The sequence below is a fragment of the Lissotriton vulgaris genome, chromosome 8 (genome assembly GCF_964263255.1).
Source record: "Lissotriton vulgaris chromosome 8, aLisVul1.2, whole genome shotgun sequence".
Taxonomy (NCBI): Eukaryota; Metazoa; Chordata; class Amphibia; order Caudata; family Salamandridae; genus Lissotriton; species Lissotriton vulgaris.
In genome coordinates, this window is record NC_141696.1 from 153588134 (window position 1) to 153605544 (window position 17411).

The following is a 17411-nucleotide window of genomic DNA, read 5'->3' on the forward strand; positions in this document are numbered from 1 at the left end:
GTACAAAGAGAAAGTGCTATTAACCAGCCACTTGAAAGGCCCAAAGCTGCTTTGAAATTGAGTCAACAGCCACCTCTTGGCTAGCTAAAGCAAATTCAACAAGGAATTTCAATGTCACAACATAGGGTGGAATACGCAAATCTAAGCAGCCCCTGATCACAGCCCTGAGGAAATTGCCGTAAGTGTGCTGGAGTCCAACTGTCTACCAGATGCTAGGCATTCTTCCATATTTGCATGGCCTGTCTGGCCAGGGCATACAAGAGCATGACTCTTCCAGATGAGCTCTTACATGGGTCCTATGCTCATATAGTAAGGACTGCACTTTGTCAGCAAGACTTTATACAACCGAAATATATGAGAAACCCCAGCTCTCTTGACTAGATGAGGACGGAATCACATCCCAGGTGAAGACCAACAGATGCAACTTCCATCAGATGTTAACCTGAAAAAGGAGATTACATCTCCAAAAGTCATGTCAGAAGTGGGATTCAAACCCACGCCTCCAGAGGAGACTGCGGCCTAAACACAGCGCCTTAGACCACTCGGCCATCCCGACAGTGCAGAGTCTTAAGAAATGTATAAAAGTCACTCAGAAATTTCTGCCTCATGCAAGCCTGAAATAATTTAAACCTTCAAACACAAGGTGCAACTTTATGCACAGGACAATAAACACAGAGGATCACATGTGAAAGCATTTCATTTCACAGGTGTACAATTTTTATGCTTTTAAAATACCTCATACCTCTCACCAGCTATTTAGGGTCCTGTATCCTACTCACAAAATTACCTTGCCTGCGACCTCTCTCTCTACACAAACAACTACTGCACAGGAAGTAGGAAGGCAGAAGGTGGGGCATATTATGCAAATGTATGCTGTCATTGTGCCTTGCAGATTCATGCAGGATTTCTAGATCCTTGCTGGATACAAGAGAGCAGACCTTGTTTCAGATCAACTGTCCCTAGCAGGGAACGTCTGAGCACATGCAGTCTTTTGCTCTCTAGCCCCTGGCCTGGGACTTACCCTCACTGGCTGAGGCGTGAATTTCTGCATACCAACGTTGCATAGATGGTACGTTTGTGGTCGGTTTGGGATGGGTGGGAGGTCAAAAGCAGGGAAAAGTATGTCGCCTTCACTTCTAGTCTCCTCTTCTAGGCCTACCTGCCGTTCACTCACTCTGTCTTTGTTTCATTCTCTCCTTCCTCAACACCCCTTCTCACTCACTCGCTCTATCACTTGTGCTCTTTCCCCTTGCTCTGCATTTCATAGTGGAAACATCTCTTGAATGGAGCATTAGAAAATGAGGTTACATAAAATTAACAATCTACTTATTGGAAACCAAAAATATCACAAGACTGCATGTAACCCATTTCATTAATAAAAGGGACTTTTTAAGCACCCCCCAAAAAACACATAAAACACCACGAGTGCTAGAAGAATATTATACGAGCTTGAAGACAGAATTGGGCAAATTAATTTGCAGTTGAAACTGAAGTTTGTTACTTATTCAGATATTATATGCACTGCCAATTTTTAGCTGAGATTCTAAAAGAACTCAGAGACAAAATGGACTTAAAGTTTTGTCAGAAGTGGGATTCGAACCCACGCCTCCAGGAGAGACTGCGGCCTTAACGCAGCGCCTTAGACCATTCGGCCATCCTGACCACATTAGCTTGATCATCTACAGAGAGGAAAAGATATTGTGAACCAAAAAAAGCACACATCTTAGGTCATGAGTGGCTAGAGCAAGAAAAAAACTCACTGCACTTTTCCAAGCAGACAACCATATAAGCCATTGTGAGGGAAATGATCTGATTTTTTCTCTCTCAAGAAAAAAGTAGAGTAAACACACAATTGTCAGAAGTGGGATTTGAACCCACGCCTCCAGAAGAGACTGCGACCTGAACGCAGCGCCTTAGACCACTCGGCCATCCTGACTTGCATTTGTGGAACCTTCCACAGGCCAGACAGCCATGCAAGTGGGGTACCGAAAAGGCATGCCCTCAATTTATTTATCCTATTATAAGTACTTCCAACAGATCTATGACCAATCCATAGAGAGCAGTACCTATGAAGAACTATTTAGACCTTTAAGGCGTACAAAGAGAAAGTGCTATTAACCAGCCACTTGAAAGGCCCAAAGCTGCTTTGAAATTGAGTCAACAGCCACCTCTTGGCTAGCTAAAGCAAATTCAACAAGGAATTTCAATGTCACAACATAGGGTGGGATACGCAAATCTAAGCAGCCCCTGATCACAGCCCTGAGGAAATTGCCGCAAGTGTGCTGGAGTCCAACTGTCTACCAGATGCTAGGCATTCTTCCATATTTGCATGGCCTGTCTGGCCAGGGCATACAAGAGCATGACTCTTCCAGATGAGCTCTTACATGGGTCCTATGCTCATATAGTAAGGACTGCACTTTGTCAGCAAGACTTTATACAACCGAATTATATGAGAAACCCCAGCTCTCTTGACTAGATGAGGACGGAATCACATCCCAGGTGAAGACCAACAGATGCAACTTCCATCAGATGTTAACCTGAAAAAGGAGATTACATCTCCAAAAGTCATGTCAGAAGTGGGATTCGAACCCACGCCTCCAGAGGAGACTGCGGCCTAAACACAGCGCCTTAGACCACTCGGCCATCCCGACAGTGCAGAGTCTTAAGAAATGTATAAAAGTCACTCAGAAATTTCTGCCTCATGCAAGCCTGAAATAATTTAAACCTTCAAACACAAGGTGCAACTTTATGCACAGGACAATAAACACAGAAGATCACATGTGAAAGCATTTCATTTCACAGGTGTACAATTTTTATGCTTTTAAAATACCTCATACCTCTCACCAGCTATTTAGGGTCCTGTATCCTACTCACAAAATTACCTTGCCTGCGACCTCTCTCTCTACACAAACAACTACTGCACAGGAAGTAGGAAGGCAGAAGGTGGGGCATATTATGCAAATGTATGCTGTCATTGTGCCTTGCAGATTCATGCAGGATTTCTAGATCCTTGCTGGATACAAGAGAGCAGACCTTGTTTCAGATCAACTGTCCCTAGCAGGGAACGTCTGAGCACATGCAGTCTTTTGCTCTCTAGCCCCTGGCCTGGGACTTACCCTCACTGGCTGAGGCGTGAATTTCTGCATACCAACGTTGCATAGATGGTACGTTTGTGGTCGGTTTGGGATGGGTGGGAGGTCAAAAGCAGGGAAAAGTATGTCGCCTTCACTTCTAGTCTCCTCTTCTAGGCCTACCTGCCGTTCACTCACTCTGTCTTTGTTTCATTCTCTCCTTCCTCAACACCCCTTCTCACTCACTCGCTCTATCACTTGTGCTCTTTCCCCTTGCTCTGCATTTCATAGTGGAAACATCTCTTGAATGGAGCATTAGAAAATGAGGTTACATAAAATTAACAATCTACTTATTGGAAACCAAAAATATCACAAGACTGAATGTAACCCATTTCATTAATAAAAGGGACTTTTTAAGCACCCCCCAAAAAACACATAAAACGCCACGAGTGCTAGAAGAATATTATACGAGCTTGAAGACAGAATTGGGCAAATTAATTTGCAGTTGAAACTGAAGTTTGTTACTTATTCAGATATTATATGCACTGCCAATTTTTAGCTGAGATTCTAAAAGAACTCAGAGACAAAATGGACTTAAAGTTTTGTCAGAAGTGGGATTCGAACCCACGCCTCCAGGAGAGACTGCGGCCTTAACGCAGCGCCTTAGACCACTCGGCCATCCTGACCACATTTGCTTGATCATCTACAGAGAGGGAAAGATATTGTGAACCAAAAAAAGCACACATCTTAGGTCATGAGTGGCTAGAGCAAGAAAAAAACTCACTGCACTTTTCCAAGTAGACAACCATATAAGCCCATGTGAGGGAAATGATCAGATTTTTTCTCTCTCAAGAAAAAAGTAGAGTAAACACACAATTGTCAGAAGTGGGATTTGAACCCACGCCTCCAGAAGAGACTGCGACCTAAACGCAGCGCCTTAGACCACTCGGCCATCCTGACTTGCATTTGTGGAACCTTCCATAGGCCAGACAGCCATGCAAGTGGGGTACCGAAAAGGCATGCCCTCAATTTATTTATCCTATTATAAGTACTTCCAACAGATCTTTGAACAATCCATAGAGAGCAGTACCTATGAAGAACTCTTTAGACCTTTAAGGCGTACAAAGAGAAAGTGCTATTAACCAGCCACTTGAACGGAACAAAGCTGCTTTGAAATTGAGTCAACAGCCACCTCTTGGCTAGCTAAAGCAAATTCAACAAGGAATTTCAATGTCACAACATAAGGTGAAATACGCAAATCTAAGCAGCCCCTGATCACAGCCCTGAGGAAATTGCCGTAAGTGTGCTGGAGTCCAACTGTCTACCAGATGCTAGGCATTCTTCCATATTTGCATGGCCTGTCTTGCCAGGGCATACAAGAGCATGACTCTTCCAGATGAGCTCTTACATGGGTCCTATGCTCATATAGTAAGGACTGCACTTTGTCAGCAAGACTTTATACAACCGAAATATATGAGAAACCCCAGCTCTCTTGACTAGATGAGGACGGAATCACATCCCAGGTGAAGACCAACAGATGCAACTTCCATCAGATGTTAACCTGAAAAAGGAGATTACATCTCCAAAAGTCATGTCAGAAGTGGGATTCGAACCCACGCCTCCAGAGGAGACTGCGGCCTAAACACAGCGCCTTAGACCACTCGGCCATCCTGACAGTGCAGAGTCTTAAGAAATGTATAAAAGTCACTCAGAAATTTCTGCCTCCATGCAAGCCTGAAATAATTTAAACCTTCAAACACAAGGTGCAACTTTATGCACAGGACAATAAACACAGAAGATCACATGTGAAAGCATTTCATTTCACAGGTGTACAATTTTTATGCTTTTAGAATACCTCATACCTCTCACCAGCTATTTAGGTTCCTGTATCCTACTCACAAAATTACCTTGCCTGCGACCTCTCTCTCTACACAAACAACTACTGCACAGGAAGTAGGAAGGCAGAAGGTGGGGCATATTATGCAAATGTATGCTGTCATTGTGCCTTGCAGATTCATGCAGGATTTCTAGATCCTTGCTGGATACAAGAGAGCAGACCTTGTTTCAGATCAACTGTCCCTAGCAGGGAACGTCTGAGCACATGCAGTCTTTTGCTCTCTAGCCCCTGGCCTGGGACTTACCCTCACTGGCTGAGGCGTGAATTTCTGCATACCAACGTTGCATAGATGGTACGTTTGTGGTCGGTTTGGGATGGGTGGGACGTCAAAAGCAGGGAAAAGTATGTCGCCTTCACTTCTAGTCTCCTCTTCTAGGCCAACCTGCCGTTCACTCACTCTGTCTTTGTTTCATTCTCTCCTTCCTCAACACCCCTTCTCACTCACTCGCTCTATCACTTGTGCTCTTTCCCCTTGCTCTGCATTTCATAGTGGAAACATCTCTTGAATGGAGCATTAGAAAATGAGGTTACATAAAATTAACAATCTACTTATTGGAAACCAAAAATATCACAAGACTGAATGTAACCCATTTCATTAATAAAAGGGACTTTTTAAGCACCCCCCAAAAAACACATAAAACACCACGAGTGCTAGAAGAATATTATACGAGCTTGAAGACAGAATTGGGCAAATTAATTTGCAGTTGAAACTGAAGTTTGTTACTTATTCAGATATTATATGCACTGCCAATTTTTAGCTGAGATTCTAAAAGAACTCAGAGACAAAATGGACTTAATGTTTTGTCAGAAGTGGGATTCGAACCCACGCCTCCAGGAGAGACTGCGGCCTTATCGCAGCGCCTTAGACCACTCGGCCATCCTGACCACATGTGCTTGATCATCTACAGAGAGGGAAAGATATTGTGAACCAAAAAAAGCACACAACTTAGGTCATGAGTGGCTAGAGCAAGAAAAAAACTCACTGCACTTTTCCAAGTAGACAACCATATAAGCCCATGTGAGGGAAATGATCAGATTTTTTCTTTCTCAAGAAAAAAGTAGAGTAAACACACAATTGTCAGAAGTGGGATTTGAACCCACGCCTCCAGAAGAGACTGCGACCTGAACGCAGCGCCTTAGACCACTCGGCCATCCTGACTTGCATTTGTGGAACCTTCCACAGGCCAGACAGCCATGCAAGTGGGGTACCGAAAAGGCATGCCCTCAATTTATTTATCCTATTATAAGTACTTCCAACAGATCTTTGAACAATCCATAGAGAGCAGTACCTATGAAGAACTCTTTAGACCTTTAAGGCGTACAAAGAGAAAGTGCTATTAACCAGCCACTTGAAAGGCCCAAAGCTGCTTTGAAATTGAGTCAACAGCCACCTCTTGGCTAGCTAAAGCAAATTCAACAAGGAATTTCAATGTCACAACATAGGGTGGAATACGCAAATCTAAGCAGCCCCTGATCACAGCCCTGAGGAAATTGCCGTAAGTGTGCTGGAGTCCAACTGTCTACCAGATGCTAGGCATTCTTCCATATTTGCATGGCCTGTCTGGCCAGGGCATACAAGAGCATGACTCTTCCAGATGAGCTCTTACATGGGTCCTATGCTCATATAGTAAGGACTGCACTTTGTCAGCAAGACTTTATACAACCGAAATATATGAGAAACCCCAGCTCTCTTGACTAGATGAGGACGGAATCACATCCCAGGTGAAGACCAACAGATGCAACTTCCATCAGATGTTAACCTGAAAAAGGAGATTACATCTCCAAAAGTCATGTCAGAAGTGGGATTCAAACCCACGCCTCCAGAGGAGACTGCGGCCTAAACACAGCGCCTTAGACCACTCGGCCATCCTGACAGTGCAGAGGCTTAAGAAATGTATAAAAGTCACTCAGAAATTTCTGCCTCATGCAAGCCTGAAATAATTTAAACCTTCAAACACAAGGTGCAACTTTATGCACAGGACAATAAACACAGAGGATCACATGTGAAAGCATTTCATTTCACAGGTGTACAATTTTTATGCTTTTAAAATACCTCATACCTCTCACCAGCTATTTAGGGTCCTGTATCCTACTCACAAAATTACCTTGCCTGCGACCTCTCTCTCTACACAAACAACTACTGCACAGGAAGTAGGAAGGCAGAAGGTGGGGCATATTATGCAAATGTATGCTGTCATTGTGCCTTGCAGATTCATGCAGGATTTCTAGATCCTTGCTGGATACAAGAGAGCAGACCTTGTTTCAGATCAACTGTCCCTAGCAGGGAACGTCTGAGCACATGCAGTCTTTTGCTCTCTAGCCCCTGGCCTGGGACTTACCCTCACTGGCTGAGGCGTGAATTTCTGCATACCAACGTTGCATAGATGGTACGTTTGTGGTCGGTTTGGGATGGGTGGGAGGTCAAAAGCAGGGAAAAGTATGTCGCCTTCACTTCTAGTCTCCTCTTCTAGGCCTACCTGCCGTTCACTCACTCTGTCTTTGTTTCATTCTCTCCTTCCTTAACACCCCTTCTCACTCACTCGCTCTATCACTTGTGCTCTTTCCCCTTGCTCTGCATTTCATAGTGGAAACATCTCTTGAATGGAGCATTAGAAAATGAGGTTACATAAAATTAACAATCTACTTATTGGAAACCAAAAATATCACAAGACTGAATGTAACCCATTTCATTAATAAAAGGGACTTTTTAAGCACCCCCCAAAAAACACATAAAACACCACGAGTGCTAGAAGAATATTATACGAGCTTGAAGACAGAATTGGGCAAATTAATTTGCAGTTGAAACTGAAGTTTGTTACTTATTCAGATATTATATGCACTGCCAATTTTTAGCTGAGATTCTAAAAGAACTCAGAGACAAAATGGACTTAAAGTTTTGTCAGAAGTGGGATTCGAACCCACGCCTCCAGGAGAAACTGCGGCCTTAACGCAGCGCCTTAGATCAATCGGCCATCCTGGCCACATTTGCTTGATCATCTACAGAGAGGGAAAGATATTGTGAACCAAAAAAAGCACACAACTTAGGTCATGAGTGGCTAGAGCAAGAAAAAAACTCACTGCACTTTTCCAAGTAGACAACCATATAAGCCGATGTGAGGGAAATGATCAGATTTTTTCTCTCTCAAGAAAAAAGTAGAGTAAACACACATTTGTCAGAAGTGGGATTTGAACCCACACCTCCAGAAGAGACTGCAACCTGAACGCAGCACCTTAGACCACTCGGCCATCCTGACTTGCATTTGTGGAACCTTCAACAGGCCAGACAGCCATGCAAGTGGGGTACCGAAAAGGCATGCCCTCAATTTATTTATCCTATTATAAGTACTTCCAACAGATCTTTGAACAATCCATAGAGAGCAGTACCTATGAAGAACTCTTTAGACCTTTAAGGCGTACAAAGAGAAAGTGCTATTAACCAGCCACTTGAAAGGCCCAAAGCTGCTTTGAAATTGAGTCAACAGCCACCTCTTGGCTAGCTAAAGCAAATTCAACAAGGAATTTCAATGTCACAACATAGGGTGGAATACGCAAATCTAAGCAGCCCCTGATCACAGCCCTGAGGAAATTGCCGTAAGTGTGCTGGAGTCCAACTGTCTACCAGATGCTAGGCATTCTTCCATATTTGCATGGCCTGTCTGGCCAGGGCATACAAGAGCATGACTCTTCCAGATGAGCTCTTACATGGGTCCTATGCTCATATAGTAAGGACTGCACTTTGTCAGCAAGACTTTATACAACCGAAATATATGAGAAACCCCAGCTCTCTTGACTAGATGAGGACGGAATCACATCCCAGGTGAAGACCAACAGATGCAACTTCCATCAGATGTTAACCTGAAAAAGGAGATTACATCTCCAAAAGTCATGTCAGAAGTGTGATTCGAACCCACGCCTCCAGAGGAGACTGCGGCCTAAACACAGCGCCTTAGACCACTCAGCCATCCTGACAGTGCAGAGTCTTAAGAAATGTATAAAAGTCACTCAGAAATTTCTGCCTCCATGCAAGCCTGAAATAATTTAAACCTTCAAACACAAGGTGCAACTTTATGCACAGGACAATAAACACAGAAGATCACATGTGAAAGCATTTCATTTCACAGGTGTACCATTTTTATGCTTTTAGAATACCTCATACCTCTCACCAGCTATTTTGGGTCCTGTATCCTACTCACAAAATTACCTTGCCTGCGACCTCTCTCTCTACACAAACAACTACTGCACAGGAATTAGGAAGGCAGAAGGTGGGGCATATTATGCAAATGTATGCTGTCATTGTGCCTTGCAGATTCATGCAGGATTTCTAGATCCTTGCTGGATACAAGAGAGCAGACCTTGTTTCAGATCAACTGTCCCTAGCAGGGAACGTCTGAGCACATGCAGTCTTTTGCTCTCTAGCCCCTGGCCTGGGACTTACCCTCACTGGCTGAGGCGTGAATTTCTGCATACCAACGTTGCATAGATGGTACGTTTGTGGTCGGTTTGGGATGGGTGGGAGGTCAAAAGCAGGGAAAAGTATGTCGCCTTCACTTCTAGTCTCCTCTTCTAGGCCTACCTGCCGTTCACTCACTCTGTCTTTGTTTCATTCTCTCCTTCCTCAACACCCCTTCTCACTCACTCGCTCTATCACTTGTGCTCTTTCCCCTTGCTCTGCATTTCATAGTGGAAACATCTCTTGAATGGAGCATTAGAAAATGAGGTTACATAAAATTAACAATCTACTTATTGGAAACCAAAAATATCACAAGACTGAATGTAACCCATTTCATTAATAAAAGGGACTTTTTAAGCACCCCCAAAAAACACATAAAACACCACGAGTGCTAGAAGAATATTATACGAGCTTGAAGACAGAATTGGGCAAATTAATTTGCAGTTGAAACTGAAGTTTGTTACTTATTCAGATATTATATGCACTGCCAATTTTTAGCTGAGATTCTAAAAGAACTCAGAGACAAAATGGACTTAAAGTTTTGTCAGAAGTGGGATTCGAACCCACGCCTCCAGGTGAGACTGCGGCCTTAACGCAGCGTCTTAGACCACTCAGCCATCCTGACCACATTTGCTTGATCATCTACAGAGAGGGAAAGATATTGTGAACCAAAAAAAGCACACAACTTAGGTCATGAGTGGCTAGAGCAAGAAAAAAACTCACTGCACTTTTCCAAGTAGACAACCATATAAGCCCATGTGAGGGAAATGATCTGATTTTTTCTCTCCCAAGAAAAAAGTAGAGTAAACACACAATTGTCAGAAGTGGGATTTGAACCCACGCCTCCAGAAGCGACTGCGACCTGAACGTAGCGCCTTAGACCACTCGGCCATCCTGACTTGCATTTGTGGAACCTTCCACAGGCCAGACAGCCATGCAAGTGGGGTACCGAAAAGGCATGCCCTCAATTTATTTATCCTATTATAAGTACTTCCAACAGATCTTTGAACAATCCATAGAGAGCAGTACCTATGAAGAACGCTTTAGACCTTTAAGGCGTACAAAGAGAAAGTGCTATTAACCAGCCACTTGAAAGGCCCAAAGCTGCTTTGAAATTGAGTCAACAGCCACCTCTTGGCTAGCTAAAGCAAATTCAACAAGGAATTTCAATGTCACAACATAGGGTGGAATACGCAAATCTAAGCAGCCCCTGATCACAGCCCTGAGGAAATTGCCGTAAGTGTGCTGGAGTCCAACTGTCTACCAGATGCTAGGCATTCTTCCATATTTGCATGGCCTGTCTGGCCAGGGCATACAAGAGCATGACTCTTCCAGATGAGCTCTTACATGGGTCCTATGCTCATATAGTAAGGACTGCACTTTGTCAGCAAGACTTTATACAACCGAAATATATGAGAAACCTCAGCTCTCTTGACTAGATGAGGACGGAATCACATCCCAGGTGAAGACCAACAGATGCAACTTCCATCAGATGTTAACCTGAAAAAGGAGATTACATCTCCAAAAGTCATGTCAGAAGTGGGATTCGAACCCACGTCTCCAGAGGAGACTGCGGCCTAAACACAGCGCCTTAGACCACTCGGCCATCCTGACAGTGCAGAGTCTTAAGAAATGTATAAAAGTCACTCAGAAATTTCTGCCTCCATGCAAGCCTGAAATAATTTAAACCTTCAAACACAAGGTGCAACTTTATGCACAGGACAATAAACACAGAAGATCACATGTGAAAGCATTTCATTTCACAGGTGTACAATTTTTATGCTTTTAAAATACCTCATACCTCTCACCAGCTATTTAGGGTCCTGTATCCTACTCACAAAATTACCTTGCCTGCGACCTCTCTCTCTACACAAACAACTACTGCACAGGAAGTAGGAAGGCAGAAGGTGGGGCATATTATGCAAATGTATGCTGTCATTGTGCCTTGCAGATTCATGCAGGATTTCTAGATCCTTGCTGGATACAAGAGAGCAGACCTTGTTTCAGATCAACTGTCCCTAGCAGGGAACGTCTGAGCACATGCAGTCTTTTGCTCTCTAGCCCCTGGCCTGGGACTTACCCTCACTGGCTGAGGCGTGAATTTCTGCATACCAACGTTGCATAGATGGTACGTTTGTGGTCGGTTTGGGATGGGTGGGAGGTCAAAAGCATGGAAAAGTATGTCGCCTTCACTTCTAGTCTCCTCTTCTAGGCCTACCTGCCGTTCACTCACTCTGTCTTTGTTTCATTCTCTCCTTCCTCAACACCCCTTCTCACTCACTCGCTCTATCACTTGTGCTCTTTCCCCTTGCTCTGCATTTCATAGTGGAAACATCTCTTGAATGGAGCATTAGAAAATGAGGTTACATAAAATTAACAATCTACTTATTGGAAACCAAAAATATCACAAGACTGAATGTAACCCATTTCATTAATAAAAGGGACTTTTTAAGCACCCCCCAAAAAACACATAAAACACCACGAGTGCTAGAAGAATATTATACGAGCTTGAAGACAGAATTGGGCAAATTAATTTGCAGTTGAAACTGAAGTTTGTTACTTATTCAGATATTATATGCACTGCCAATTTTTAGCTGAGATTCTAAAAGAACTCAGAGACAAAATGGACTTAAAGTTTTGTCAGAAGTGGGATTCGAACCCACGCCACCAGGAGAGACTGCGGCCTTAACGCAGCGCCTTAGACCACTCGGCCATCCTGACCACATTTGCTAGATCATCTACAGAGAGGGAAAGATATTGTGAACCAAAAAAAGCACACATCTTAGGTCATGAGTGGCTAGAGCAAGAAAAAAACTCACTGCACTTTTCCAAGTAGACAACCATATAAGCCCATGTGAGGGAAATGATCAGATTTTTTCTCTCTCAAGAAAAAAGTAGAGTAAACACACAATTGTCAGAAGTGGGATTTGAACCCACGCCTCCAGAAGAGACTGCGACCTGAACGCAGCGCCTTAGACCACCCGGCCATCCTGACTTGCATTTGTGGAACCTTCCACAGGCCAGACAGCCATGCAAGTGGGGTACCGAAAAGGCATGCCCTCAATTTATTTATCCTATTATAAGTACTTCCAACAGATCTTTGAACAATCCATAGAGAGCAGTACCTATGAAGAACTCTTTAGACCTTTAAGGCGTACAAAGAGAAAGTGCTATTAACCAGCCACTTGAAAGGCCCAAAGCTGCTTTGAAATTGAGTCAACAGCCACCTCTTGGCTAGCTAAAGCAAATTCAACAAGGAATTTCAATGTCACAACATAGGGTGGAATACGCAAATCTAAGCAGCCCCTGATCACAGCCCTGAGGAAATTGCCGTAAGTGTGCTGGAGTCCAACTGTCTACCAGATGCTAGGCATTCTTCCATATTTGCATGGCCTGTCTGGCCAGGGCATACAAGAGCATGACTCTTCCAGATGAGCTCTTACATGGGTCCTATGCTCATATAGTAAGGACTGCACTTTGTCAGCAAGACTTTATACAACCGAAATATATGAGAAACCCCAGCTCTCTTGACTAGATGAGGACGGAATCACATCCCAGGTGAAGACCAACAGATGCAACTTCCATCAGATGTTAACCTGAAAAAGGAGATTACATCTCCAAAAGTCATGTCAGAAGTGGGATTCGAAACCACGCCTCCAGAGGAGACTGCGGCCTAAACACAGCGCCTTAGACCACTCGGCCATCCTGACAGTGCAGAGTCTTAAGAAATGTATAAAAGTCACTCAGAAATTTCTGCCTCCATGCAAGCCTGAAATAATTTAAACCTTCAAACACAAGGTGCAACTTTATGCACAGGACAATAAACACAGAAGATCACATGTGAAAGCATTTCATTTCACAGGTGTACCATTTTTATGCTTTTAGAATACCTCATACCTCTCACCAGCTATTTTGGGTCCTGTATCCTACTCACAAAATTACCTTGCCTGCGACCTCTCTCTCTACACAAACAACTACTGCACAGGAAGTAGGAAGGCAGAAGGTGGGGCATATTATGCAAATGTATGCTGTCATTGTGCCTTGCAGATTCATGCAGGATTTCTAGATCCTTGCTGGATACAAGAGAGCAGACCTTGTTTCAGATCAACTGTCCCTAGCAGGGAACGTCTGAGCACATGCAGTCTTTTGCTCTCTAGCCCCTGGCCTGGGACTTACCCTCACTGGCTGAGGCGTGAATTTCTGCATACCAACGTTGCATAGATGGTACGTTTGTGGTCGGTTTGGGATGGGTGGGAGGTCAAAAGCAGGGAAAAGTATGTCGCCTTCACTTCTAGTCTCCTCTTCTAGGCCTACCTGCCGTTCACTCACTCTGTCTTTGTTTCATTCTCTCCTTCCTCAACACCCCTTCTCACTCACTCGCTCTATCACTTGTGCTCTTTCCCCTTGCTCTGCATTTCATAGTGGAAACATCTCTTGAATGGAGCATTAGAAAATGAGGTTACATAAAATTAACAATCTACTTATTGGAAACCAAAAATATCACAAGACTGAATGTAACCCATTTCATTAATAAAAGGGACTTTTTAAGCACCCCCCAAAAAACACATAAAACACCACGAGTGCTAGAAGAATATTATACGAGCTTGAAGACAGAATTGGGCAAATTAATTTGCAGTTGAAACTGAAGTTTGTTACTTATTCAGATATTATATGCACTGCCAATTTTTAGCTGAGATTCTAAAAGAACTCAGAGACAAAATGGACTTAAAGTTTTGTCAGAAGTAGGATTCGAACCCACGCCTCCAGGTGAGACTGCGGCCTTAACGCAGCGCCTTAGACCACTCGGCCATCCTGACCACATTTGCTTGATCATCTACAGAGAGGGAAAGATATTGTGAACCAAAAAAAGCACACAACTTAGGTCATGAGTGGTTAGAGCAAGAAAAAAACTCACTGCACTTTTCCAAGTAGACAACCATATAAGCCCATGTGAGGGAAATGATCTGATTTTTTCTCTCCCAAGAAAAAAGTAGAGTAAACACACAATTGTCAGAAGTGGGATTTGAACCCACGACTCCAGAAGAGACTGCGACCTGAACGCAGCGCCTTAGACCACTCGGCCATCCTGACTTGCATTTGTGGACCCTTCCACAGGCCAGACAGCCATGCAAGTGGGGTACCGAAAAGGCATGCCCTCAATTTATTTATCCTATTATAAGTACTTCCAACAGATCTTTGAACAATCCATAGAGAGCAGTACCTATGAAGAACTCTTTAGACCTTTAAGGCGTACAAAGAGAAAGTGCTATTAACCAGCCACTTGAAAGGCCCAAAGCTGCTTTGAAATTGAGTCAACAGCCACCTCTTGGCTAGCTAAAGCAAATTCAACAAGGAATTTCAATGTCACAACATAGGGTGGAATACGCAAATCTAAGCAGCCCCTGATCACAGCCCTGAGGAAATTGCCGTAAGTGTGCTGGAGTCCAACTGTCTACCAGATGCTAGGCATTCTTCCATATTTGCATGGCCTGTCTGGCCAGGGCATACAAGAGCATGACTCTTCCAGATGAGCTCTTACATGGGTCCTATGCTCATATAGTAAGGACTGCACTTTGTCAGCAAGACTTTATACAACCGAAATATATGAGAAACCCCAGCTCTCTTGACTAGATGAGGACGGAATCACATCCCAGGTGAAGACCAACAGATGCAACTTCCATCAGATGTTAACCTGAAAAAGGAGATTACATCTCCAAAAGTCATGTCAGAAGTGGGATTTGAACCCACGCCTCCAGAGGAGACTGCGGCCTAAACACAGCGCCTTAGACCACTCGGCCATCCTGACAGTGCAGAGTCTTAAGAAATGTATAAAAGTCACTCAGAAATTTCTGCCTCCATGCAAGCCTGAAATAATTTAAACCTTCAAACACAAGGTGCAACTTTATGCACAGGACAATAAACACAGAAGATCACATGTGAAAGCATTTCATTTCACAGGTGTACCATTTTTATGCTTTTAGAATACCTCATACCTCTCACCAGCTATTTAGGGTCCTGTATCCTACTCACAAAATTACCTTGCCTGCGACCTCTCTCTCTACACAAACAACTACTGCACAGGAAGTAGGAAGGCAGAAGGTGGGGCATATTATGCAAATGTATGCTGTCATTGTGCCTTGCAGATTCATGCAGGATTTCTAGATCCTTGCTGGATACAAGAGAGCAGACCTTGTTTCAGATCAACTGTCCCTAGCAGGGAACGTCTGAGCACATGCAGTCTTTTGCTCTCTAGCCCGTGGCCTGGGACTTACCCTCACTGGCTGAGGCGTGAATTTCTGCATACCAACGTTGCATAGATGGTACGTTTGTGGTCGGTTTGGGATGGGTGGGAGGTCAAAAGCAGGGAAAAGTATGTCGCCTTCACTTCTAGTCTCCTCTTCTAGGCCTACCTGCCGTTCACTCACTCTGTCTTTGTTTCATTCTCTCCTTCCTCAACACCCCTTCTCACTCACTCGCTCTATCACTTGTGCTCTTTCCCCTTGCTCTGCATTTCATAGTGGAAACATCTCTTGAATGGAGCATTAGAAAATGAGGTTACATAAAATTAACAATCTACTTATTGGAAACCAAAAATATCACAAGACTGAATGTAACCCATTTCATTAATAAAAGGGACTTTTTAAGCACCCCCCAAAAAACACATAAAACACCACGAGTGCTAGAAGAATATTATACGAGCTTGAAGACAGAATTGGGCAAATTAATTTGCAGTTGAAACTGAAGTTTGTTACTTATTCAGATATTATATGCACTGCCAATTTTTAGCTGAGATTCTAAAAGAACTCAGAGACAAAATGGACTTAAAGTTTTGTCAGAAGTGGGATTCGAACCCACGCCTCCAGGTGAGACTGCGGCCTTAACGCAGCGCCTTAGACCACTCGGCCATCCTGACCACATTTGCTTGATCATCTACAGAGAGGGAAAGATATTGTGAACCAAAAAAAGCACACAACTTAGGTCATGAGTGGTTAGAGCAAGAAAAAAACTCACTGCACTTTTCCAAGAAGACAACCATATAAGCCCATGTGAGGGAAATGATCTGATTTTTTCTCTCCCAAGAAAAAAGTAGAGTAATCACACAATTGTCAGAAGTGGGATTTGAACCCACGCCTCCAGAAGAGACTGCGACCTGAACGCAGCGCCTTAGACCACTCGGCCATCCTGACTTGCATTTGTGGACCCTTCCACAGGCCAGACAGCCATGCAAGTGGGGTACCGAAAAGGCATGCCCTCAATTTATTTATCCTATTATAAGTACTTCCAACAGATCTTTGAACAATCCATAGAGAGCAGTACCTATGAAGAACTCTTTAGACCTTTAAGGCGTACAAAGAGAAAGTGCTATTAACCAGCCACTTGAAAGGCCCAAAGCTGCTTTGAAATTGAGTCAACAGCCACCTCTTGGCTAGCTAAAGCAAATTCAACAAGGAATTTCAATGTCACAACATAGGGTGGAATACGCAAATCTAAGCAGCCCCTGATCACAGCCCTGAGGAAATTGCCGTAAGTGTGCTGGAGTCCAACTGTCTACCAGATGCTAGGCATTCTTCCATATTTGCATGGCCTGTCTGGCCAGGGCATACAAGAGCATGACTCTTCCAGATGAGCTCTTACATGGGTCCTATGCTCATATAGTAAGGACTGCACTTTGTCAGCAAGACTTTATACAACCGAAATATATGAGAAACCCCAGCTCTCTTGACTAGATGAGGACGGAATCACATCCCAGGTGAAGACCAACAGATGCAACTTCCATCAGATGTTAACCTGAAAAAGGAGATTACATCTCCAAAAGTCATGTCAGAAGTGGGATTCGAACCCACGTCTCCAGAGGAGACTGCGGCCTAAACACAGCGCCTTAGACCACTCGGCCATCCTGACAGTGCAGAGTCTTAAGAAATGTATAAAAGTCACTCAGAAATTTCTGCCTCCATGCAAGCCTGAAATAATTTAAACCTTCAAACACAAGGTG

General features: G+C 43.7%; 17 non-coding genes across 17 annotated transcripts; all 17 read right to left on the minus strand.

Annotated features, from left to right (window-relative positions):
• Window positions 1-473: 473 nt before the first annotated feature.
• Window positions 474-556, minus strand: TRNAL-UAG (transfer RNA leucine (anticodon UAG)). The gene has a single exon. It is a non-coding gene; the product is annotated as a tRNA-Leu (tRNA).
• A 1023-nt stretch (window positions 557-1579) lies between these two features.
• On the minus strand, window positions 1580-1662 carry TRNAL-AAG (transfer RNA leucine (anticodon AAG)). Its single transcript has one exon. It is a non-coding gene; the product is annotated as a tRNA-Leu (tRNA).
• A 191-nt stretch (window positions 1663-1853) lies between these two features.
• On the minus strand, window positions 1854-1936 carry TRNAL-CAG (transfer RNA leucine (anticodon CAG)). Its single transcript has one exon. It is a non-coding gene; the product is annotated as a tRNA-Leu (tRNA).
• A 632-nt stretch (window positions 1937-2568) lies between these two features.
• On the minus strand, window positions 2569-2651 carry TRNAL-UAG (transfer RNA leucine (anticodon UAG)). Its single transcript has one exon. It is a non-coding gene; the product is annotated as a tRNA-Leu (tRNA).
• Window positions 2652-3674: 1023 nt separating this feature from the next.
• On the minus strand, window positions 3675-3757 carry TRNAL-AAG (transfer RNA leucine (anticodon AAG)). The gene has a single exon. It is a non-coding gene; the product is annotated as a tRNA-Leu (tRNA).
• A 191-nt stretch (window positions 3758-3948) lies between these two features.
• On the minus strand, window positions 3949-4031 carry TRNAL-UAG (transfer RNA leucine (anticodon UAG)). The gene has a single exon. It is a non-coding gene; the product is annotated as a tRNA-Leu (tRNA).
• Window positions 4032-4663: 632 nt separating this feature from the next.
• Window positions 4664-4746, minus strand: TRNAL-UAG (transfer RNA leucine (anticodon UAG)). Its single transcript has one exon. It is a non-coding gene; the product is annotated as a tRNA-Leu (tRNA).
• Window positions 4747-5770: 1024 nt separating this feature from the next.
• Window positions 5771-5853, minus strand: TRNAL-AAG (transfer RNA leucine (anticodon AAG)). The gene has a single exon. It is a non-coding gene; the product is annotated as a tRNA-Leu (tRNA).
• Window positions 5854-6044: 191 nt separating this feature from the next.
• On the minus strand, window positions 6045-6127 carry TRNAL-CAG (transfer RNA leucine (anticodon CAG)). Its single transcript has one exon. It is a non-coding gene; the product is annotated as a tRNA-Leu (tRNA).
• Window positions 6128-6759: 632 nt separating this feature from the next.
• TRNAL-UAG (transfer RNA leucine (anticodon UAG)) lies at window positions 6760-6842 on the minus strand. Its single transcript has one exon. It is a non-coding gene; the product is annotated as a tRNA-Leu (tRNA).
• Window positions 6843-10949: 4107 nt separating this feature from the next.
• On the minus strand, window positions 10950-11032 carry TRNAL-UAG (transfer RNA leucine (anticodon UAG)). The gene has a single exon. It is a non-coding gene; the product is annotated as a tRNA-Leu (tRNA).
• Window positions 11033-12056: 1024 nt separating this feature from the next.
• Window positions 12057-12139, minus strand: TRNAL-AAG (transfer RNA leucine (anticodon AAG)). The gene has a single exon. It is a non-coding gene; the product is annotated as a tRNA-Leu (tRNA).
• A 2287-nt stretch (window positions 12140-14426) lies between these two features.
• On the minus strand, window positions 14427-14509 carry TRNAL-CAG (transfer RNA leucine (anticodon CAG)). Its single transcript has one exon. It is a non-coding gene; the product is annotated as a tRNA-Leu (tRNA).
• A 632-nt stretch (window positions 14510-15141) lies between these two features.
• Window positions 15142-15224, minus strand: TRNAL-UAG (transfer RNA leucine (anticodon UAG)). Its single transcript has one exon. It is a non-coding gene; the product is annotated as a tRNA-Leu (tRNA).
• A 1024-nt stretch (window positions 15225-16248) lies between these two features.
• On the minus strand, window positions 16249-16331 carry TRNAL-AAG (transfer RNA leucine (anticodon AAG)). The gene has a single exon. It is a non-coding gene; the product is annotated as a tRNA-Leu (tRNA).
• A 191-nt stretch (window positions 16332-16522) lies between these two features.
• TRNAL-CAG (transfer RNA leucine (anticodon CAG)) lies at window positions 16523-16605 on the minus strand. Its single transcript has one exon. It is a non-coding gene; the product is annotated as a tRNA-Leu (tRNA).
• Window positions 16606-17237: 632 nt separating this feature from the next.
• Window positions 17238-17320, minus strand: TRNAL-UAG (transfer RNA leucine (anticodon UAG)). Its single transcript has one exon. It is a non-coding gene; the product is annotated as a tRNA-Leu (tRNA).
• Window positions 17321-17411: the final 91 nt, after the last annotated feature.